A 22,765-nucleotide genomic window follows, 5' to 3' on the forward strand; every position below is an offset into this window, starting at 1 on the left:
AATTTCGTTGCACACGGCTTACAACAAAGTAGTGATATTGCAGTTGAATAGAAGTAACATATCCTATGAAAATATATATATACATATACTGTATATATATATATATATTACAAATAAGTATAAAGTGCAGCAGTGCTAATTATGCAATAGTGCAAGTAGGCAAAACAGTATTCAAGAGTGTGCAGAGGAATGCTAAACCATGTATTAAACTTCTATTTAAAGGGTTTACACAAGTTCAGTAAAGTTGGTAGTGCGAGATAGTGCAAGATAGAGGTCCGTAGTGTCATAAAGTACAGTTCTGTGAATGTGTGATGCAGAGTTCAGTTTAGAGCTCAACAGTTCTAATGTTCAACAGTCTGATGACAGCAGGGAAAAAGCTGTTGCAGAACCTGGTGGACCTGCAGCGGATTGTGCGAAACCTCTTCCCAGAGGGCAGCAGGGAGAACAGTCCATGGTGGGGGTGTGATGGGTCATTGTTGATGTTACGGGCACCGGACATGCAGCGCTGAGATGAAATGTCCTGAATGGAGGGAAGAGGAGCCCCTATGATCCTCTCTGCTGTCCTCACCACTCTCCTCACGTTCTTCCAATCGGAGGCGGTGCAGCCTCCACACCACACAGAGAGTCAGCTTGTCAGAATGCTCTCTATGGTGCTCCTGTAGAACGTCCTCATGATGGGTGGGGGCAGGTGGGCTCTCCTCATCCTCCGCAGGAAGTACAAGCGCTTCTGTGCCCTCTTGATCAGTGCCGTAGTGTTCATAGTCCAGGTGAGGTCTTCTGTGATGTGGACCCCCAGGAATTTGGTGCTGCTGACCACCTCCACAGCTGAGCTGTTGATGATCAGTGGAGCGTGGTGAGGCTGGTTTTTCCTGAAGTCGACGATGATCTCCTTCATCTTCTCCACATTCAGGATCAGGCTGTTGTCTCTGCACCAGCCCACCAGCTGCTCCACCTCCTCTCTGTAGTCCAGGTCGTTGTTGTCTCTGATGAGCCCCACCGCCGTTGTGTCGTCTGCGAACTTCACGATGTGATTGGTGGTGAACCTGGGGACGCAGTCGTGTGTCATCAGGGTGAACAGCAGGGGGCTCAGGACGCAGCCCTGAGGGGAGCCTGTGCTGAGGGTGATGACATCAGAGGTGTTCTGTCCGACCCGGACTGACTGAGGTCTGTTGGTGAGGAAGTCTAGCAGCCAGTTGCGAAGGGGGGTGTTGAAGCCCAGGTGTTCCAATTTTCCTACTAGATGCTGTGGGATGATGGTGTTAAACGCTGAGCTGAAGTCCAGGAACAGCATCCGAACATGGGTGTTCTTCTCCTTGTTGTTTCTCAGAAACGAGCCGGTCCCATCCAGGCGTAATCGGAGACAATGAAACCCGAAGTGGTTAAGGTTTGTCTTTTAATGCAGGATGCTTGGTCTCCATGTGCCGAAGCAGTTTTGAAGGCTTCATTGGCTCGCTCGCTAGTTTCAGGGGCGATTGTGTCTATAAAATGCAAAATGTTGGGTCACCTCACGGTTTACGGCCATACTACCCTGAGAACGCCCGATCTCGTCCGATCTCGGAAGCTAAGCAGGGTCGGGCCTGGTTAGTACTTGGATGGGAGACCGCCTGGGAATACCAGGTGCTGTAAGCTTTTTCTTTTTCTTATGTGCACTTCAATCGTTTAAGAAGCTATTTTTTACAACACCCATCACGAATGGCATCCGGAAACAGCAAGCCTAATTTAAACTCCGACATTGAAACTATAACACGAGTTTGAAAGCTATATTATGTGGTGACATCCACAGCATTGTAGTTAAATTTTTTACCGCTAGAGAGCAGACTATGTACAGTGAGCATGGCTCCCTGTGAACTCAAAGCAGCAGGCTTGACTTGTAAAAGAACCCAACACAACACTTCCATGAAGTGTTTTTAAACTTTTCAAGGCATTTATTTTGATTCAGCAAAATGCAGGTCGCAACGGCAAATTCGTGCTACCGCATAAAAAGCTGTCAATAACTTTTCATGATAGCCATGTTTCCAGAAAACACCAAAAGCCTTGGAAGAAAGCCTGTTTCGGCCCTGGTTGTAAAAAAACAAAAAAAAAACAAAAGGGAAGGGTGACCGTCCGGGAATACCAGGTGCTGAAAGCCTTTTTTTTTTTTTTTTCCCACGTCAATTGTGAAAGGAAACTTTTACCACAGCCATCAAGTCCCGCCGCTGCTTGGCATGGTTTCAGGGGCGATTGTGTCTATAAAATGAAAAATATTCTGAGCGGTCTCACGGCTTACGGCCATACTACCCTGAGAGCGCCCGATCTCGTCCGATCTCGGAGGCTAAGCAGGGTCGGGCCTGGTAAGTACTTGGATGGGACACCGCCTGGGAATACCATTTACCGTAAGCTTTTTTTTTTTTTTTTCTTATGTGCACTTCAATCGTTTAAGCCAAGAACTTTTTACAGCACCCATCACGAATGGCATTCGGAAACTGCAAGCCTAGTTTGAACTCCGACACTGAAACTACAACACGAGTTTAAAACCTACATTGTGTGGCGACAGCCATAGCATTGCAGTTCACGTTTTTACCGCTAGAGGACAGACTATGTACAGTGAATAAAGAGCGTGGCTCCCTGTGAACTCAAAGCAGCAGTCTTTAGTTGTAAAAGAACCCAGCACAACACATTGCGCTTCCATGTAGTGTTTTTACCTTTTTCATGACATTTATTTTGATACAGCCAAATGCAGGTTTTGTGCACTTCACTTTTCCGTTGGGCATTCGCGTAGAACCCTATTCCAGTTACGGCCAGATTCTTTTAGACTAGTGGTCCCCAAACTTTCTTGCGCCACGGACCGGCTACGCGTCAGAAATATTTTTGCGGACCTGCCTTTATATATATAAATAAACAATAAATCTATATAAATAAATACTACATTTATAATAAATATATATAAATAGGATTAAATAAAATGATACGACTGGCATAAAAACAAATATAAACCACATAAAAATAAAAGTCACCATTACGTTGAATTATTGGGAGCACCGAGCTTGTTTCTCAGAAACGACCCGGTCCCATCCAGGCGTAATCGGAGACAATGAAACCCGAAGTGGTTAAGGTTTGTTTTTTAATGCAGGATGCTTGGTCTCCATGTGCCGAAGCAGTTTTGAAGGCTTCATTGGCTCGCTCGCTAGTTTCAGGGGCGATTGTGTCTATAAAATGCAAAATGTTGGGTCACCTCACGGCTTACGGCCATACTACCCTGAGAACGCCCGATCTCGTCCGATCTCGGAAGCTAAGCAGGGTCGGGCCTGGTTAGTACTTGGATGGGAGACCGCCTGGGAATACCAGGTGCTGTAAGCTTTTTCTTTTTCTTATGTGCACTTCAATCGTTTAAGAAGCTATTTTTTACAACACCCATCACGAATGGCATCCGGAAACAGCAAGCCTAATTTAAACTCCGACATTGAAACTATAACACGAGTTTGAAAGCTATATTATGTGGTGACATCCACAGCATTGTAGTTAAATTTTTTACCGCTAGAGAGCAGACTATGTACAGTGAGCATGGCTCCCTGTGAACTCAAAGCAGCAGGCTTGACTTGTAAAAGAACCCAACACAACACTTCCATGAAGTAATTGTACTAAGTTCATTCTGTTTTTCCTTATTTAATCACTTCACTGGTTTCTTTTATATCAAACAAATTGTTTTAGGTTATTCACCTGACATGTTGATCCATCAGCTGATAAAGACGCGTCACCATCACATCTGTGACACTCTGATGAAGGCGGAAGAAACCGCCGAAACATGTCAGGTGAATAACCTAAAACAATTTGTTTGATATAAAAGAAACCAGTGAAGTGACTTCCATGAAGTGTTTTTAAACTTTTCAAGGCATTTATTTTGATTCAGCAAAATGCAGGTCGCAACGGCAAATTCGTGCTACCGCATAAAAAGCTGTCAATAACTTTTCATGATAGCCATGTTTCCAGAAAACACCAAAAGCCTTGGAAGAAAGCCTGTTTCGGCCCTGGTTGTAAAAAAAACAAAAAAAAAAAACAAAAGGGAAGGGTGACCGTCCGGGAATACCAGGTGCTGAAAGCCTTTTTTTTTTTTTTTTTTCCCACGTCAATTGTGAAAGGAAACTTTTACCACAGCCATCAAGTCCCGCCGCTGCTTGGCATGGTTTCAGGGGCGATTGTGTCTATAAAATGAAAAATTCTGAGCGGTCTCACGGCTTACGGCAATACTACCCTGAGAGCGCCCGCTCTCGTCCGACCTCGGAGGCTAAGCAGGGTCGGGCCTGGTTAGTACTTGGATGGGAGACCGCCTGGGAATACCAGTTACCGTAAGCTTTTTTTTTTTTTTTTTTTTTTCTTATGTGCACTTCAATCGTTTAAGCCAAGAACTTTTTACAGCACCCATCACGAATGGCATTCGGAAACTGCAAGCCTAGTTTGAACTCCGACACTGAAACTACAACACGAGTTTAAAACCTACATTGTGTGGCGACAGCCATAGCATTGCAGTTCACGTTTTTACCGCTAGAGGACAGACTATGTACAGTGAATAAAGAGCATGGCTCCCTGTGAACTCAAAGCAGCAGTCTTTACTTGTAAAAGAACCCAGCACAACACATTGCGCTTCCATGTAGTGTTTTTACCTTTTTCATGACATTTATTTTGATACAGCCAAATGCAGGTTTTGTGCACTTCACTTTTCCGTTGGGCATTCGCGTAGAACCCTATTCCAGTTACGGCCAGATTCTTTTAGACTAGTGGTCCCCAACCTTTCTTGCGCCACGGACCGGCTACGCGTCAGAAATATTTTTGCGGACCTGCCTTTATATATATAAATAAACAATAAATCAATATAAATAAATACTACATTTATAATAAGTATATATACCGTATTTGCCGGTGTATTGGTCGACCTTTTTCGATCCAAAATCGACCGAAAAAAATCGACCTCGACTTATACACCGAGTCATAAAATTTAACTTCGTATTCATCGCTTCAAATGTGATGGTAACCAAGGCCGTTTCTCATGCATCTCATTGTGCGTTGCACTTAGAAAATTTGAACCGGGCGGCGTGCGCGAGTGCGCGGCCCGCTGGAAGTCGAATGAGGCGCCGCGACCACCTCCGCGGTGCTTATAAACCGCCGATCCGCTCGGCGGGGGCTATTTTCGGCCACTTGGCTCGTGCGCACGGCCTCCCGGATGTGCCGGGCGGGTGCGCGAGCTCGCCGGCCGCTGGAAGTCGAATGAGGCGCCGCGACCACCTCCGCGGTGCTTATAAACAGCCGATCCGCTCGGCGGGGGCTATTTTCGGCCACTTGGCTCGTGCGCACGGCCTCCCGGATGTGCCGGGCGGGTGCGCGAGCTCGCCGGCCGCTGGAAGTCGAATGAGGCGCCGCGACCACCTCCGCGGTGCTTATAAACAGCCGATCTGCTCGGCGGGGGCTATTTTCGGCCACTTGGCTCGTGCGCACGGCCTCCCGGAATTGCCGGGCGGGTGCGCGAGCTCGCCGGCCGCTGGAAGTCGAATGAGGCGCCGCGACCACCTCCGCGGTGCTTATAAACAGCCGATCCGCTCGGCGGGGGCTATTTTCGGCCACTTGGCTCGTGCGCACGGCCTCCCGGATGTGCCGGGCGGGTGCGCGAGCTCGCCGACCGCTGTAAGTCGAATGAGGCGCCGCGACCACCTCCGCGGTGCTTATAAACAGCCGATCCGCTCGGCGGGGGCTATTTTCGGCCACTTGGCTCGTGCGCACGGCCTCCCGGATGTGCCGGGCGGGTGCGCGAGCTCGCCGGCCGCTGGAAGTCGAATGAGGCGCCGCGACCACCTCCGCGGTGCTTATAAACAGCCGATCCGCTCGGCGGGGGCTATTTTCGGCCACTTGGCTCGTGCGCACGGCCTCCCGGATGTGCCGGGCGGGTGCGCGAGCTCGCCGGAAGTCGAATGAGGCGCCGCGACCACCTCCGCGGTGCTTATAAACAGCCGATCCGCTCGGCGGGGGCTATTTTCGGCCACTTGGCTCGTGCGCACGGCCTCCCGGATGTGCCGGGCGGGTGCGCGAGCTCGCCGGCCGCTGGAAGTCGAATGAGGCGCCGCGACCACCTCCGCGGTGCTTATAAACAGCCGATCCGCTCGGCGGGGGCTATTTTCGGCCACTTGGCTCGTGCGCACGGCCTCCCGGATGTGCCGGGCGGGTGCGCGAGCTCGCTGGCCGCTGGAAGTCGAATGAGGCGCCGCGACCACCTCCGCGCTGCTTATAAACAGCCGATCCGCTCGGCGGGGGCTATTTTCGGCCACTTGGCTCGTGCGCACGGCCTCCCGGATGTGCCGGGCGGGTGCGCGAGCTCGCCGGCCGCTGGAAGTCGAATGAGGCGCCGCGACCACCTCCGCGGTGCTTATAAACAGCCGATCCGCTCGGCGGGGGCTATTTTCGGCCACTTGGCTCGTGCGCACGGCCTCCCGGATGTGCCGGGCGGGTGCGCGAGCTCGCCGGCCGCTGGAAGTCGAATGAGGCGCCGCGACCACCTCCGCGGTGCTTATAAACAGCCGATCCGCTCGGCGGGGGCTATTTTCGGCCACTTGGCTCGTGCGCACGGCCTCCCGGATGTGCCGGGCGGGTGCGCGAGCTCGCCGGCCGCTGGAAGTCGAATGAGGCGTCGCGACCACCTCCGCGGTGCTTATAAACAGCCGATCCGCTCGGCGGGGGCTATTTTCGGCCACTTGGCTCGTGCGCACGGCCTCCCGGATGTGCCGGGCGGGTGCGCGAGCTCGCCGGCCGCTGGAAGTCGAATGAGGCGCCGCGACCACCTCCGCGGTGCTTATAAACAGCCGATCCGCTCGGCGGGGGCTATTTTCGGCCACTTGGCTCGTGCGCACGGCCTCCCGGATGTGCCGGGCGGGTGCGCGAGCTCGCCGGCCGCTGGAAGTCGAATGAGGCGCCGCGACCACCTCCGCGGTGCTTATAAACAGCCGATCCGCTCGGCGGGGGCTATTTTCGGCCACTTGGCTCGTGCGCACGGCCTCCCGGATGTGCCGGGCGGGTGCGCGAGCTCGCCGGCCGCTGGAAGTCGAATGAGGCGCCGCGACCACCTCCGCGGTGCTTATAAACAGCCGATCCGCTCGGCGGGGGCTATTTTCGGCCACTTGGCTCGTGCGCACGGCCTCCCGGATGTGCCGGGCGGGTGCGCGAGCTCGCCGGCCGCTGGAAGTCGAATGAGGCGCCGCGATCTCCTCCGCGGTGCTTATAAAGTGCCGATCCGCTCGGCTTGGAGCTATTTCCGGCCTCCCGTTGGTGCCGGGCGGCGTGCGCGAGCTCGCCGGCCGCGATCTCCTCCGCGGTGCTTATAAACAGCAGCATGCGCACGGCCTCCCAGAATTTGAACACATTTCGTCAATAAATTTCGCATATTGAATTTTGAAGTTTAATATAATGCAACAATTGAGCTCGACTTATACAAAGGATATATCATAAAATCGTAAATTTCCGTCGAATTTTAGGGGGTCGACTTATACACCGAGTCGACCTGTACACCGGCAAATACGGTAAATACGATTAAATAAAATGATACGACTGGCATAAAAACAAATATAAACCACATAAAAATAAAAGTCACCATTACGTTGAATTATTGGGAGCACCGAGCTTGTTTCTCTGAAACGAGCCGGTCCCATCCAGGCGTAATCGGAGACAATGAAACCCGAAGTGGTTAAGGTTTGTCTTTTAATGCAGGATGCTTGGTCTCCATGTGCCGAAGCAGTTTTGAAGGCTTCATTGGCTCGCTCGCTAGTTTCAGGGGCGATTGTGTCTATAAAATGCAAAATGTTGGGTCACCTCACGGTTTACGGCCATACTACCCTGAGAACGCCCGATCTCGTCCGATCTCGGAAGCTAAGCAGGGTCGGGCCTGGTTAGTACTTGGATGGGAGACCGCCTGGGAATACCAGGTGCTGTAAGCTTTTTCTTTTTCTTATGTGCACTTCAATCGTTTAAGAAGCTATTTTTTACAACACCCATCACGAATGGCATCCGGAAACAGCAAGCCTAATTTAAACTCCGACATTGAAACTATAACACGAGTTTGAAAGCTATATTATGTGGTGACATCCACAGCATTGTAGTTAAATTTTTTACCGCTAGAGAGCAGACTATGTACAGTGAGCATGGCTCCCTGTGAACTCAAAGCAGCAGGCTTGACTTGTAAAAGAACCCAACACAACACTTCCATGAAGTAATTGTACTAAGTTCATTCTGTTTTTCCTTATTTAATCACTTCACTGGTTTCTTTTATATCAAACAAATTGTTTTAGGTTATTCACCTGACATGTTGATCCATCAGCTGATAAAGACGCGTCACCATCACATCTGATGAAGTGAAGAAGAAGTGCTTATAAACAGCCGATCCGCTCGGCGGGGGCTATTTTCGGCCACTTGGCTCGTGCGCACGGCCTCCCGGATGTGCCGGGCGGGTGCGCGAGCTCGCCGGCCGCTGGAAGTCGAATGAGGCGCCGCGACCACCTCCGCGGTGCTTATAAACAGCCGATCCGCTCGGCGGGGGCTATTTTCGGCCACTTGGCTCGTGCGCACGGCCTCCCGGATGTGCCGGGCGGGTGCGCGAGCTCGCCGGCCGCTGGAAGTCGAATGAGGCGCCGCGACCACCTCCGCGGTGCTTATAAACAGCCGATCCGCTCGGCGGGGGCTATTTTCGGCCACTTGGCTCGTGCGCACGGCCTCCCGGATGTGCCGGGCGGGTGCGCGAGCTCGCCGGCCGCTGGAAGTCGAATGAGGCGCCGCGACCACCTCCGCGGTGCTTATAAACAGCCGATCCGCTCGGCGGGGGCTATTTTCGGCCACTTGGCTCGTGCGCACGGCCTCCCGGATGTGCCGGGCGGGTGCGCGAGCTCGCCGGCCGCTGGAAGTCGAATGAGGCGCCGCGATCTCCTCCGCGGTGCTTATAAAGTGCCGATCCGCTCGGCTTGGAGCTATTTCCGGCCTCCCGTTGGTGCCGGGCGGCGTGCGCGAGCTCGCCGGCCGCGATCTCCTCCGCGGTGCTTATAAACAGCAGCATGCGCACGGCCTCCCAGAATTTGAACACATTTCGTCAATAAATTTCGCATATTGAATTTTGAAGTTTAATATAATGCAACAATTGAGCTCGACTTATACAAAGGATATATCATAAAATCGTAAATTTCCGTCGAATTTTAGGGGGTCGACTTATACACCGAGTCGACCTGTACACCGGCAAATACGGTAAATACGATTAAATAAAATGATACGACTGGCATAAAAACAAATATAAACCACATAAAAATAAAAGTCACCATTACGTTGAATTATTGGGAGCACCGAGCTTGTTTCTCAGAAACGAGCCGGTCCCATCCAGGCGTAATCGGAGACAATGAAACCCGAAGTGGTTAAGGTTTGTCTTTTAATGCAGGATGCTTGGTCTCCATGTGCCGAAGCAGTTTTGAAGGCTTCATTGGCTCGCTCGCTAGTTTCAGGGGCGATTGTGTCTATAAAATGCAAAATGTTGGGTCACCTCACGGTTTACAGCCATACTACCCTGAGAACGCCCGATCTCGTCCGATCTCGGAAGCTAAGCAGGGTCGGGCCTGGTTAGTACTTGGATGGGAGACCGCCTGGGAATACCAGGTGCTGTAAGCTTTTTCTTTTTCTTATGTGCACTTCAATCGTTTAAGAAGCTATTTTTTACAACACCCATCACGAATGGCATCCGGAAACAGCAAGCCTAATTTAAACTCCGACATTGAAACTATAACACGAGTTTGAAAGCTATATTATGTGGTGACATCCACAGCATTGTAGTTAAATTTTTTACCGCTAGAGAGCAGACTATGTACAGTGAGCATGGCTCCCTGTGAACTCAAAGCAGCAGGCTTGACTTGTAAAAGAACCCAACACAACACTTCCATGAAGTGTTTTTAAACTTTTCAAGGCATTTATTTTGATTCAGCAAAATGCAGGTCGCAACGGCAAATTCGTGCTACCGCATAAAAAGCTGTCAATAACTTTTCATGATAGCCATGTTTCCAGAAAACACCAAAAGCCTTGGAAGAAAGCCTGTTTCGGCCCTGGTTGTAAAAAAAAAAAAAAAAACAAAAGGGAAGGGTGACCGTCCGGGAATACCAGGTGCTGAAAGCCTTTTTTTTTTTTTTTTCCCACGTCAATTGTGAAAGGAAACTTTTACCACAGCCATCAAGTCCCGCCGCTGCTTGGCATGGTTTCAGGGGCGATTGTGTCTATAAAATGAAAAATATTCTGAGCGGTCTCACGGCTTACGGCCATACTACCCTGAGAGCGCCCGATCTCGTCCGATCTCGGAGGCTAAGCAGGGTCGGGCCTGGTAAGTACTTGGATGGGACACCGCCTGGGAATACCATTTACCGTAAGCTTTTTTTTTTTTTTTTCTTATGTGCACTTCAATCGTTTAAGCCAAGAACTTTTTACAGCACCCATCACGAATGGCATTCGGAAACTGCAAGCCTAGTTTGAACTCCGACACTGAAACTACAACACGAGTTTAAAACCTACATTGTGTGGCGACAGCCATAGCATTGCAGTTCACGTTTTTACCGCTAGAGGACAGACTATGTACAGTGAATAAAGAGCATGGCTCCCTGTGAACTCAAAGCAGCAGTCTTTACTTGTAAAAGAACCCAGCACAACACATTGCGCTTCCATGTAGTGTTTTTACCTTTTTCATGACATTTATTTTGATACAGCCAAATGCAGGTTTTGTGCACTTCACTTTTCCGTTGGGCATTCGCGTAGAACCCTATTCCAGTTACGGCCAGATTCTTTTAGACTAGTGGTCCCCAACCTTTCTTGCGCCACGGACCGGCTACGCGTCAGAAATATTTTTGCGGACCTGCCTTTATATATATAAATAAACAATAAATCAATATAAATAAATACTACATTTATAATAAGTATATATACCGTATTTGCCGGTGTATTGGTCGACCTTTTTCGATCCAAAATCGACCGAAAAAAATCGACCTCGACTTATACACCGAGTCATAAAATTTAACTTCGTATTCATCGCTTCAAATGTGATGGTAACCAAGGCCGTTTCTCATGCATCTCATTGTGCGTTGCACTTAGAAAATTTGAACCGGGCGGCGTGCGCGAGTGCGCGGCCCGCTGGAAGTCGAATGAGGCGCCGCGACCACCTCCGCGGTGCTTATAAACAGCCGATCCGCTCGGCGGGGGCTATTTTCGGCCACTTGGCTCGTGCGCACGGCCTCCCGGATGTGCCGGGCGGGTGCGCGAGCTCGCCGGCCGCTGGAAGTCGAATGAGGCGCCGCGACCACCTCCGCGGTGCTTATAAACAGCCGATCTGCTCGGCGGGGGCTATTTTCGGCCACTTGGCTCGTGCGCACGGCCTCCCGGATGTGCCGGGCGGGTGCGCGAGCTCGCCGGCCGCTGGAAGTCGAATGAGGCGCCGCGACCACCTCCGCGGTGCTTATAAACAGCCGATCCGCTCGGCGGGGGCTATTTTCGGCCACTTGGCTCGTGCGCACGGCCTCCCGGATGTGCCGGGCGGGTGCGCGAGCTCGCCGACCGCTGTAAGTCGAATGAGGCGCCGCGACCACCTCCGCGGTGCTTATAAACAGCCGATCCGCTCGGCGGGGGCTATTTTCGGCCACTTGGCTCGTGCGCACGGCCTCCCGGATGTGCCGGGCGGGTGCGCGAGCTCGCCGGCCGCTGGAAGTCGAATGAGGCGCCGCGACCACCTCCGCGGTGCTTATAAACAGCCGATCCGCTCGGCGGGGGCTATTTTCGGCCACTTGGCTCGTGCGCACGGCCTCCCGGATGTGCCGGGCGGGTGCGCGAGCTCGCCGGAAGTCGAATGAGGCGCCGCGACCACCTCCGCGGTGCTTATAAACAGCCGATCCGCTCGGCGGGGGCTATTTTCGGCCACTTGGCTCGTGCGCACGGCCTCCCGGATGTGCCGGCACACCCGGGCGGGTGCGCGAGCTCGCCGGAAGTCGAATGAGGCGCCGCGACCACCTCCGCGGTGCTTATAAACAGCCGATCCGCTCGGCGGGGGCTATTTTCGGCCACTTGGCTCGTGCGCACGGCCTCCCGGATGTGCCGGGCGGGTGCGCGAGCTCGCCGGCCGCTGGAAGTCGAATGAGGCGCCGCGACCACCTCCGCGGTGCTTATAAACAGCCGATCCGCTCGGCGGGGGCTATTTTCGGCCACTTGGCTCGTGCGCACGGCCTCCCGGATGTGCCGGGCGGGTGCGCGAGCTCGCCGGCCGCTGGAAGTCGAATGAGGCGCCGCGACCAACTCCGCGGTGCTTATAAACAGCCGATCCGCTCGGCGGGGGCTATTTTCGGCCACTTGGCTCGTGCGCACGGCCTCCCGGATGTGCCGGGCGGGTGCGCGAGCTCGCCGGCCGCTGGAAGTCGAATGAGGCGCCCGACCACCTCCGCGGTGCTTATAAACAGCCGATCCGCTCGGCGGGGGCTATTTTCGGCCACTTGGCTCGTGCGCACGGCCTCCCGGATGTGCCGGGCGGGTGCGCGAGCTCGCCGGCCGCTGGAAGTCGAATGAGGCGCCGCGACCACCTCCGCGGTGCTTATAAACAGCCGATCCGCTCGGCGGGGGCTATTTTCGGCCACTTGGCTCGTGCGCACGGCCTCCCGGATGTGCCGGGCGGGTGCGCGAGCTCGCCGGCCGCTTGAAGTCGAATGAGGCGCCGCGACCACCTCCGCGGTGCTTATAAACAGCCGATCCGCTCGGCGGGGGCTATTTTCGGCCACTTGGCTCGTGCGCACGGCCTCCCGGATGTGCCGGGCGGGTGCGCGAGCTCGCCGGCCGCTGGAAGTCGAATGAGGCGCCGCGACCACCTCCGCGGTGCTTATAAACAGCCGATCCGCTCGGCGGGGGCTATTTTCGGCCACTTGGCTCGTGCGCACGGCCTCCCGGATGTGCCGGGCGGGTGCGCGAGCTCGCCGGCCGCTGGAAGTCGAATGAGGCGCCGCGACCACCTCCGCGGTGCTTATAAACAGCCGATCCGCTCGGCGGGGGCTATTTTCGGCCACTTGGCTCGTGCGCACGGCCTCCCGGATGTGCCGGGCGGGTGCGCGAGCTCGCCGCCCGCCGGAAGTCGAATGAGGCGCCGCGACCACCTCCGCGGTGCTTATAAACAGCCGATCCGCTCGGCGGGGGCTATTTTCGGCCACTTGGCTCGTGCGCACGGCCTCCCGGATGTGCCGGTCGGGTGCGCGAGCTCGCCGGCCGCTGGAAGTCGAATGAGGCGCCGCGACCACCTCCGCGGTGCTTATAAACAGCCGATCCGCTCGGCGGGGGCTATTTTCGGCCACTTGGCTCGTGCGCACGGCCTCCCGGATGTGCCGGGCGGGTGCGCGAGCTCGCCGGCCGCTGGAAGTCGAATGAGGCGCCGCGACCACCTCCGCGGTGCTTATAAACAGCCGATCCGCTCGGCGGGGGCTATTTTCGGCCACTTGGCTCGTGCGCACGGCCTCCCGGATGTGCCGGGCGGGTGCGCGAGCTCGCCGGCCGCTGGAAGTCGAATGAGGCGCCGCGATCTCCTCCGCGGTGCTTATAAAGTGCCGATCCGCTCGGCTTGGAGCTATTTCCGGCCTCCCGTTGGTGCCGGGCGGCGTGCGCGAGCTCGCCGGCCGCGATCTCCTCCGCGGTGCTTATAAACAGCAGCATGCGCACGGCCTCCCAGAATTTGAACACATTTCGTCAATAAATTTCGCATATTGAATTTTGAAGTTTAATATAATGCAACAATTGAGCTCGACTTATACAAAGGATATATCATAAAATCGTAAATTTCCGTCGAATTTTAGGGGGTCGACTTATACACCGAGTCGACCTGTACACCGGCAAATACGGTAAATACGATTAAATAAAATGATACGACTGGCATAAAAACAAATATAAACCACATAAAAATAAAAGTCACCATTACGTTGAATTATTGGGAGCACCGAGCTTGTTTCTCAGAAACGAGCCGGTCCCATCCAGGCGTAATCGGAGACAATGAAACCCGAAGTGGTTAAGGTTTGTCTTTTAATGCAGGATGCTTGGTCTCCATGTGCCGAAGCAGTTTTGAAGGCTTCATTGGCTCGCTCGCTAGTTTCAGGGGCGATTGTGTCTATAAAATGCAAAATGTTGGGTCACCTCACGGTTTACAGCCATACTACCCTGAGAACGCCCGATCTCGTCCGATCTCGGAAGCTAAGCAGGGTCGGGCCTGGTTAGTACTTGGATGGGAGACCGCCTGGGAATACCAGGTGCTGTAAGCTTTTTCTTTTTCTTATGTGCACTTCAATCGTTTAAGAAGCTATTTTTTACAACACCCATCACGAATGGCATCCGGAAACAGCAAGCCTAATTTAAACTCCGACATTGAAACTATAACACGAGTTTGAAAGCTATATTATGTGGTGACATCCACAGCATTGTAGTTAAATTTTTTACCGCTAGAGAGCAGACTATGTACAGTGAGCATGGCTCCCTGTGAACTCAAAGCAGCAGGCTTGACTTGTAAAAGAACCCAACACAACACTTCCATGAAGTGTTTTTAAACTTTTCAAGGCATTTATTTTGATTCAGCAAAATGCAGGTCGCAACGGCAAATTCGTGCTACCGCATAAAAAGCTGTCAATAACTTTTCATGATAGCCATGTTTCCAGAAAACACCAAAAGCCTTGGAAGAAAGCCTGTTTCGGCCCTGGTTGTAAAAAAAAAAAAAAAAACAAAAGGGAAGGGTGACCGTCCGGGAATACCAGGTGCTGAAAGCCTTTTTTTTTTTTTTTTCCCACGTCAATTGTGAAAGGAAACTTTTACCACAGCCATCAAGTCCCGCCGCTGCTTGGCATGGTTTCAGGGGCGATTGTGTCTATAAAATGAAAAATATTCTGAGCGGTCTCACGGCTTACGGCCATACTACCCTGAGAGCGCCCGATCTCGTCCGATCTCGGAGGCTAAGCAGGGTCGGGCCTGGTAAGTACTTGGATGGGACACCGCCTGGGAATACCATTTACCGTAAGCTTTTTTTTTTTTTTTTCTTATGTGCACTTCAATCGTTTAAGCCAAGAACTTTTTACAGCACCCATCACGAATGGCATTCGGAAACTGCAAGCCTAGTTTGAACTCCGACACTGAAACTACAACACGAGTTTAAAACCTACATTGTGTGGCGACAGCCATAGCATTGCAGTTCACGTTTTTACCGCTAGAGGACAGACTATGTACAGTGAATAAAGAGCATGGCTCCCTGTGAACTCAAAGCAGCAGTCTTTACTTGTAAAAGAACCCAGCACAACACATTGCGCTTCCATGTAGTGTTTTTACCTTTTTCATGACATTTATTTTGATACAGCCAAATGCAGGTTTTGTGCACTTCACTTTTCCGTTGGGCATTCGCGTAGAACCCTATTCCAGTTACGGCCAGATTCTTTTAGACTAGTGGTCCCCAACCTTTCTTGCGCCACGGACCGGCTACGCGTCAGAAATATTTTTGCGGACCTGCCTTTATATATATAAATAAACAATAAATCAATATAAATAAATACTACATTTATAATAAGTATATATACCGTATTTGCCGGTGTATTGGTCGACCTTTTTCGATCCAAAATCGACCGAAAAAAATCGACCTCGACTTATACACCGAGTCATAAAATTTAACTTCGTATTCATCGCTTCAAATGTGATGGTAACCAAGGCCGTTTCTCATGCATCTCATTGTGCGTTGCACTTAGAAAATTTGAACCGGGCGGCGTGCGCGAGTGCGCGGCCCGCTGGAAGTCGAATGAGGCGCCGCGACCACCTCCGCGGTGCTTATAAACAGCCGATCCGCTCGGCGGGGGCTATTTTCGGCCACTTGGCTCGTGCGCACGGCCTCCCGGATGTGCCGGGCGGGTGCGCGAGCTCGCCGGCCGCTGGAAGTCGAATGAGGCGCCGCGACCACCTCCGCGGTGCTTATAAACAGCCGATCTGCTCGGCGGGGGCTATTTTCGGCCACTTGGCTCGTGCGCACGGCCTCCCGGATGTGCCGGGCGGGTGCGCGAGCTCGCCGGCCGCTGGAAGTCGAATGAGGCGCCGCGACCACCTCCGCGGTGCTTATAAACAGCCGATCCGCTCGGCGGGGGCTATTTTCGGCCACTTGGCTCGTGCGCACGGCCTCCCGGATGTGCCGGGCGGGTGCGCGAGCTCGCCGACCGCTGTAAGTCGAATGAGGCGCCGCGACCACCTCCGCGGTGCTTATAAACAGCCGATCCGCTCGGCGGGGGCTATTTTCGGCCACTTGGCTCGTGCGCACGGCCTCCCGGATGTGCCGGGCGGGTGCGCGAGCTCGCCGGCCGCTGGAAGTCGAATGAGGCGCCGCGACCACCTCCGCGGTGCTTATAAACCGCCGATCCGCTCGGCGGGGGCTATTTTCGGCCACTTGGCTCGTGCGCACGGCCTCCCGGATGTGCCGGGCGGGTGCGCGAGCTCGCCGGAAGTCGAATGAGGCGCCGCGACCACCTCCGCGGTGCTTATAAACAGCCGATCCGCTCGGCGGGGGCTATTTTCGGCCACTTGGCTCGTGCGCACGGCCTCCCGGATGTGCCGGGCGGGTGCGCGAGCTCGCCGGCCGCTGGAAGTCGAATGAGGCGCCGCGACCACCTCCGCGGTGCTTATAAACAGCCGATCCGCTCGGCGGGGGCTATTTTCGGCCACTTGGCTCGTGCGCACGGCCTCCCGGATGTGCCGGGCGGGTGCGCGATCTCGCCGGCCGCTGGAAGTCGAATGAGGCGCCGCGACCACCTCCGCGGTGCTTATAAACAGCCGATCCGCTCGGCGGGGGCTATTTTCGGCCACTTGGCTCGTGCGCACGGCCTCCCGGATGTGCCGGGCGGGTGCGCGAGCTCGCCGGCCGCTGGAAGTCGAATGAGGCGCCGCGACCACCTCCGCGGTGCTTATAAACAGCCGATCCGCTCGGCGGGGGCTATTTTCGGTCACTTGGCTCGTGCGCACGGCCTCCCGGATGTGCCGGGCGGGTGCGCGAGCTCGCCGGCCGCTGGAAGTCGAATGAGGCGTCGCGACCACCTCCGCGGTGCTTATAAACAGCCGATCCGCTCGGCGGGGGCTATTTTCGGCCACTTGGCTCGTGCGCACGGCCTCCCGGATGTGCCGGGCGGGTGCGCGAGCTCGCCGGCCGCTGGAAGTCGAATGAGGCGCCGCGACCACCTCCGCGGTGCTTATAAACAGCCGATCCGCTCGGCGGGGGCTATTTTCGGCCACTTGGCTCGTGCGCACGGCCTCCCGGATGTGCCGGGCGGGTGCGCGAGCTCGCCGGCCGCTGGAAGTCGAATGAGGCGCCGCGACCACCTCCGCGGTGCTTATAAACAGCCGATCCGCTCGGCGGGGGCTATTTTCGGCCACTTGGCTCGTGCGCACGGCCTCCCGGATGTGCCGGGCGGGTGCGCGAGCTCGCCGGCCGCTGGAAGTCGAATGAGGCGCCGCGACCACCTCCGCGGTGCTTATAAACAGCCGATCCGCTCGGCGGGGGCTATTTTCGGCCACTTGGCTCGTGCGCACGGCCTCCCGGATGTGCCGGGCGGGTGCGCGAGCTCGCCGGCCGCTGGAAGTCGAATGAGGCGCCGCGATCTCCTCCGCGGTGCTTATAAAGTGCCGATCCGCTCGGCTTGGAGCTATTTCCGGCCTCCCGTTGGTGCCGGGCGGCGTGCGCGAGCTCGCCGGCCGCGATCTCCTCCGCGGTGCTTATAAACAGCAGCATGCGCACGGCCTCCCAGAATTTGAACACATTTCGTCAATAAATTTCGCATATTGAATTTTGAAGTTTAATATAATGCAACAATTGAGCTCGACTTATACAAAGGATATATCATAAAATCGTAAATTTCCGTCGAATTTTAGGGGGTCGACTTATACACCGAGTCGACCTGTACACCGGCAAATACGGTAAATACGATTAAATAAAATGATACGACTGGCATAAAAACAAATATAAACCACATAAAAATAAAAGTCACCATTACGTTGAATTATTGGGAGCACCGAGCTTGTTTCTCAGAAACGAGCCGGTCCCATCCAGGCGTAATCGGAGACAATGAAACCCGAAGTGGTTAAGGTTTGTCTTTTAATGCAGGATGCTTGGTCTCCATGTGCCGAAGCAGTTTTGAAGGCTTCATTGGCTCGCTCGCTAGTTTCAGGGGCGATTGTGTCTATAAAATGCAAAATGTTGGGTCACCTCACGGTTTACGGCCATACTACCCTGAGAACGCCCGATCTCGTCCGATCTCGGAAGCTAAGCAGGGTCGGGCCTGGTTAGTACTTGGATGGGAGACCGCCTGGGAATACCAGGTGCTGTAAGCTTTTTCTTTTTCTTTTTCACGAATGGCATCCGGAAACAGCAAGCCTAATTTAAACTCCGACATTGAAACTATAACACGAGTTTGAAAGCTATATTATGTGGTGACATCCACAGCATTGTAGTTAAATTTTTTACCGCTAGAGAGCAGACTATGTACAGTGAGCATGGCTCCCTGTGAACTCAAAGCAGCAGGCTTGACTTGTAAAAGAACCCAACACAACACTTCCATGAAGTGTTTTTAAACTTTTCAAGGCATTTATTTTGATTCAGCAAAATGCAGGTCGCAACGGCAAATTCGTGCTACCGCATAAAAAGCTGTCAATAACTTTTCATGATAGCCATGTTTCCAGAAAACACCAAAAGCCTTGGAAGAAAGCCTGTTTCGGCCCTGGTTGTAAAAAAAACAAAAAAAAAAAAAAAACAAAAGGGAAGGGTGACCGTCCGGGAATACCAGGTGCTGAAAGCCTTTTTTTTTTTTTTTCCCACGTCAATTGTGAAAGGAAACTTTTACCACAGCCATCAAGTCCCGCCGCTGCTTGGCATGGTTTCAGGGGCGATTGTGTCTATAAAATGAAAAATTCTGAGCGGTCTCACGGCTTACGGCAATACTACCCTGAGAGCGCCCGCTCTCGTCCGACCTCGGAGGCTAAGCAGGGTCGGGCCTGGTTAGTACTTGGATGGGAGACCGCCTGGGAATACCAGTTACCGTAAGCTTTTTTTTTTTTTTTTTTTTTTTTCTTATGTGCACTTCAATCGTTTAAGCCAAGAACTTTTTACAGCACCCATCACGAATGGCATTCGGAAACTGCAAGCCTAGTTTGAACTCCGACACTGAAACTACAACACGAGTTTAAAACCTACATTGTGTGGCGACAGCCATAGCATTGCAGTTCACGTTTTTACCGCTAGAGGACAGACTATGTACAGTGAATAAAGAGCATGGCTCCCTGTGAACTCAAAGCAGCAGTCTTTACTTGTAAAAGAACCCAGCACAACACATTGCGCTTCCATGTAGTGTTTTTACCTTTTTCATGACATTTATTTTGATACAGCCAAATGCAGGTTTTGTGCACTTCACTTTTCCGTTGGGCATTCGCGTAGAACCCTATTCCAGTTACGGCCAGATTCTTTTAGACTAGTGGTCCCCAACCTTTCTTGCGCCACGGACCGGCTACGCGTCAGAAATATTTTTGCGGACCTGCCTTTATATATATAAATAAACAATAAATCAATATAAATAAATACTACATTTATAATAAGTATATATACCGTATTTGCCGGTGTATTGGTCGACCTTTTTCGATCCAAAATCGACCGAAAAAAATCGACCTCGACTTATACACCGAGTCATAAAATTTAACTTCGTATTCATCGCTTCAAATGTGATGGTAACCAAGGCCGTTTCTCATGCATCTCATTGTGCGTTGCACTTAGAAAATTTGAACCGGGCGGCGTGCGCGAGTGCGCGGCCCGCTGGAAGTCGAATGAGGCGCCGCGACCACCTCCGCGGTGCTTATAAACCGCCGATCCGCTCGGCGGGGGCTATTTTCGGCCACTTGGCTCGTGCGCACGGCCTCCCGGATGTGCCGGGCGGGTGCGCGAGCTCGCCGGCCGCTGGAAGTCGAATGAGGCGCCGCGACCACCTCCGCGGTGCTTATAAACAGCCGATCCGCTCGGCGGGGGCTATTTTCGGCCACTTGGCTCGTGCGCACGGCCTCCCGGATGTGCCGGGCGGGTGCGCGAGCTCGCCGGCCGCTGGAAGTCGAATGAGGCGCCCCGACCACCTCCGCGGTGCTTATAAACAGCCGATCCGCTCGGCTTGGAGCTATTTCCGGCCTCCCGTTGGTGCCGGGCGGCGTGCGCGAGCTCGCCGGCCGCGATCTCCTCCGCGGTGCTTATAAACAGCAGCATGCGCACGGCCTCCCAGAATTTGAACACATTTCGTCAATAAATTTCGCATATTGAATTTTGAAGTTTAATATAATGCAACAATTGAGCTCGACTTATACAAAGGATATATCATAAAATCGTAAATTTCCGTCGAATTTTAGGGGGTCGACTTATACACCGAGTCGACCTGTACACCGGCAAATACGGTAAATACGATTAAATAAAATGATACGACTGGCATAAAAACAAATATAAACCACATAAAAATAAAAGTCACCATTACGTTGAATTATTGGGAGCACCGAGCTTGTTTCTCAGAAACGAGCCGGTCCCATCCAGGCGTAATCGGAGACAATGAAACCCGAAGTGGTTAAGGTTTGTCTTTTAATGCAGGATGCTTGGTCTCCATGTGCCGAAGCAGTTTTGAAGGCTTCATTGGCTCGCTCGCTAGTTTCAGGGGCGATTGTGTCTATAAAATGCAAAATGTTGGGTCACCTCACGGTTTACGGCCATACTACCCTGAGAACGCCCGATCTCGTCCGATCTCGGAAGCTAAGCAGGGTCGGGCCTGGTTAGTACTTGGATGGGAGACCGCCTGGGAATACCAGGTGCTGTAAGCTTTTTCTTTTTCTTTTTCACGAATGGCATCCGGAAACAGCAAGCCTAATTTAAACTCCGACATTGAAACTATAACACGAGTTTGAAAGCTATATTATGTGGTGACATCCACAGCATTGTAGTTAAATTTTTTACCGCTAGAGAGCAGACTATGTACAGTGAGCATGGCTCCCTGTGAACTCAAAGCAGCAGGCTTGACTTGTAAAAGAACCCAACACAACACTTCCATGAAGTGTTTTTAAACTTTTCAAGGCATTTATTTTGATTCAGCAAAATGCAGGTCGCAACGGCAAATTCGTGCTACCGCATAAAAAGCTGTCAATAACTTTTCATGATAGCCATGTTTCCAGAAAACACCAAAAGCCTTGGAAGAAAGCCTGTTTCGGCCCTGGTTGTAAAAAAAACAAAAAAAAAAAAAAAACAAAAGGGAAGGGTGACCGTCCGGGAATACCAGGTGCTGAAAGCCTTTTTTTTTTTTTTTCCCACGTCAATTGTGAAAGGAAACTTTTACCACAGCCATCAAGTCCCGCCGCTGCTTGGCATGGTTTCAGGGGCGATTGTGTCTATAAAATGAAAAATTCTAAGCGGTCTCACGGCTTACGGCAATACTACCCTGAGAGCGCCCGCTCTCGTCCGACCTCGGAGGCTAAGCAGGGTCGGGCCTGGTTAGTACTTGGATGGGAGACCGCCTGGGAATACCAGTTACCGTAAGCTTTTTTTTTTTTTTTTTTTTTTTTCTTATGTGCACTTCAATCGTTTAAGCCAAGAACTTTTTACAGCACCCATCACGAATGGCATTCGGAAACTGCAAGCCTAGTTTGAACTCCGACACTGAAACTACAACACGAGTTTAAAACCTACATTGTGTGGCGACAGCCATAGCATTGCAGTTCACGTTTTTACCGCTAGAGGACAGACTATGTACAGTGAATAAAGAGCATGGCTCCCTGTGAACTCAAAGCAGCAGTCTTTACTTGTAAAAGAACCCAGCACAACACATTGCGCTTCCATGTAGTGTTTTTACCTTTTTCATGACATTTATTTTGATACAGCCAAATGCAGGTTTTGTGCACTTCACTTTTCCGTTGGGCATTCGCGTAGAACCCTATTCCAGTTACGGCCAGATTCTTTTAGACTAGTGGTCCCCAACCTTTCTTGCGCCACGGACCGGCTACGCGTCAGAAATATTTTTGCGGACCTGCCTTTATATATATAAATAAACAATAAATCAATATAAATAAATACTACATTTATAATAAGTATATATACCGTATTTGCCGGTGTATTGGTCGACCTTTTTCGATCCAAAATCGACCGAAAAAAATCGACCTCGACTTATACACCGAGTCATAAAATTTAACTTCGTATTCATCGCTTCAAATGTGATGGTAACCAAGGCCGTTTCTCATGCATCTCATTGTGCGTTGCACTTAGAAAATTTGAACCGGGCGGCGTGCGCGAGTGCGCGGCCCGCTGGAAGTCGAATGAGGCGCCGCGACCACCTCCGCGGTGCTTATAAACCGCCGATCCGCTCGGCGGGGGCTATTTTCGGCCACTTGGCTCGTGCGCACGGCCTCCCGGATGTGCCGGGCGGGTGCGCGAGCTCGCCGGCCGCTGGAAGTCGAATGAGGCGCCGCGACCACCTCCGCGGTGCTTATAAACAGCCGATCCGCTCGGCGGGGGCTATTTTCGGCCACTTGGCTCGTGCGCACGGCCTCCCGGATGTGCCGGGCGGGTGCGCGAGCTCGCCGGCCGCTGGAAGTCGAATGAGGCGCCGCGACCACCTCCGCGGTGCTTATAAACAGCCGATCCGCTCGGCGGGGGCTATTTTCGGCCACTTGGCTCGTGCGCACGGCCTCCCGGATGTGCCGGGCG

The 22,765-nt window shown here is 52.8% G+C and overlaps 7 non-coding genes and 6 pseudogenes across 7 annotated transcripts; all 13 read left to right on the forward strand.

Moving 5' to 3' along the window:
- The first annotated feature begins 1,510 nt into the window (after nucleotides 1-1,510).
- On the forward strand, nucleotides 1,511-1,629 carry LOC125993265 (5S ribosomal RNA). Its single transcript, XR_007490094.1, has one exon. It is a non-coding gene; the product is annotated as a 5S ribosomal RNA (ribosomal RNA).
- Nucleotides 1,630-2,260: 631 nt separating this feature from the next.
- Nucleotides 2,261-2,379, forward strand: LOC125993195 (5S ribosomal RNA; annotated as a pseudogene).
- An 838-nt stretch (nucleotides 2,380-3,217) lies between these two features.
- Nucleotides 3,218-3,336, forward strand: LOC125993180 (5S ribosomal RNA). The gene has a single exon (XR_007490060.1). It is a non-coding gene; the product is annotated as a 5S ribosomal RNA (ribosomal RNA).
- Nucleotides 3,337-4,210: 874 nt separating this feature from the next.
- On the forward strand, nucleotides 4,211-4,329 carry LOC125993202 (5S ribosomal RNA; annotated as a pseudogene).
- A 3,501-nt stretch (nucleotides 4,330-7,830) lies between these two features.
- On the forward strand, nucleotides 7,831-7,949 carry LOC125993266 (5S ribosomal RNA). Its single transcript, XR_007490095.1, has one exon. It is a non-coding gene; the product is annotated as a 5S ribosomal RNA (ribosomal RNA).
- Nucleotides 7,950-9,538: 1,589 nt separating this feature from the next.
- LOC125993269 (5S ribosomal RNA) lies at nucleotides 9,539-9,657 on the forward strand. Its single transcript, XR_007490098.1, has one exon. It is a non-coding gene; the product is annotated as a 5S ribosomal RNA (ribosomal RNA).
- A 630-nt stretch (nucleotides 9,658-10,287) lies between these two features.
- Nucleotides 10,288-10,406, forward strand: LOC125993196 (5S ribosomal RNA; annotated as a pseudogene).
- Nucleotides 10,407-14,184: 3,778 nt separating this feature from the next.
- Nucleotides 14,185-14,303, forward strand: LOC125993270 (5S ribosomal RNA). Its single transcript, XR_007490099.1, has one exon. It is a non-coding gene; the product is annotated as a 5S ribosomal RNA (ribosomal RNA).
- A 630-nt stretch (nucleotides 14,304-14,933) lies between these two features.
- Nucleotides 14,934-15,052, forward strand: LOC125993197 (5S ribosomal RNA; annotated as a pseudogene).
- Nucleotides 15,053-18,265: 3,213 nt separating this feature from the next.
- Nucleotides 18,266-18,384, forward strand: LOC125993267 (5S ribosomal RNA). Its single transcript, XR_007490096.1, has one exon. It is a non-coding gene; the product is annotated as a 5S ribosomal RNA (ribosomal RNA).
- A 593-nt stretch (nucleotides 18,385-18,977) lies between these two features.
- Nucleotides 18,978-19,096, forward strand: LOC125993203 (5S ribosomal RNA; annotated as a pseudogene).
- Nucleotides 19,097-20,773: 1,677 nt separating this feature from the next.
- Nucleotides 20,774-20,892, forward strand: LOC125993268 (5S ribosomal RNA). Its single transcript, XR_007490097.1, has one exon. It is a non-coding gene; the product is annotated as a 5S ribosomal RNA (ribosomal RNA).
- Nucleotides 20,893-21,485: 593 nt separating this feature from the next.
- Nucleotides 21,486-21,604, forward strand: LOC125993204 (5S ribosomal RNA; annotated as a pseudogene).
- The last annotated feature ends 1,161 nt before the right edge of the window (nucleotides 21,605-22,765 follow it).

This window comes from Syngnathus scovelli, unplaced genomic scaffold (assembly GCF_024217435.2).
Source record: "Syngnathus scovelli strain Florida unplaced genomic scaffold, RoL_Ssco_1.2 HiC_scaffold_27, whole genome shotgun sequence".
Lineage (NCBI taxonomy): Eukaryota > Metazoa > Chordata > Actinopteri > Syngnathiformes > Syngnathidae > Syngnathus > Syngnathus scovelli.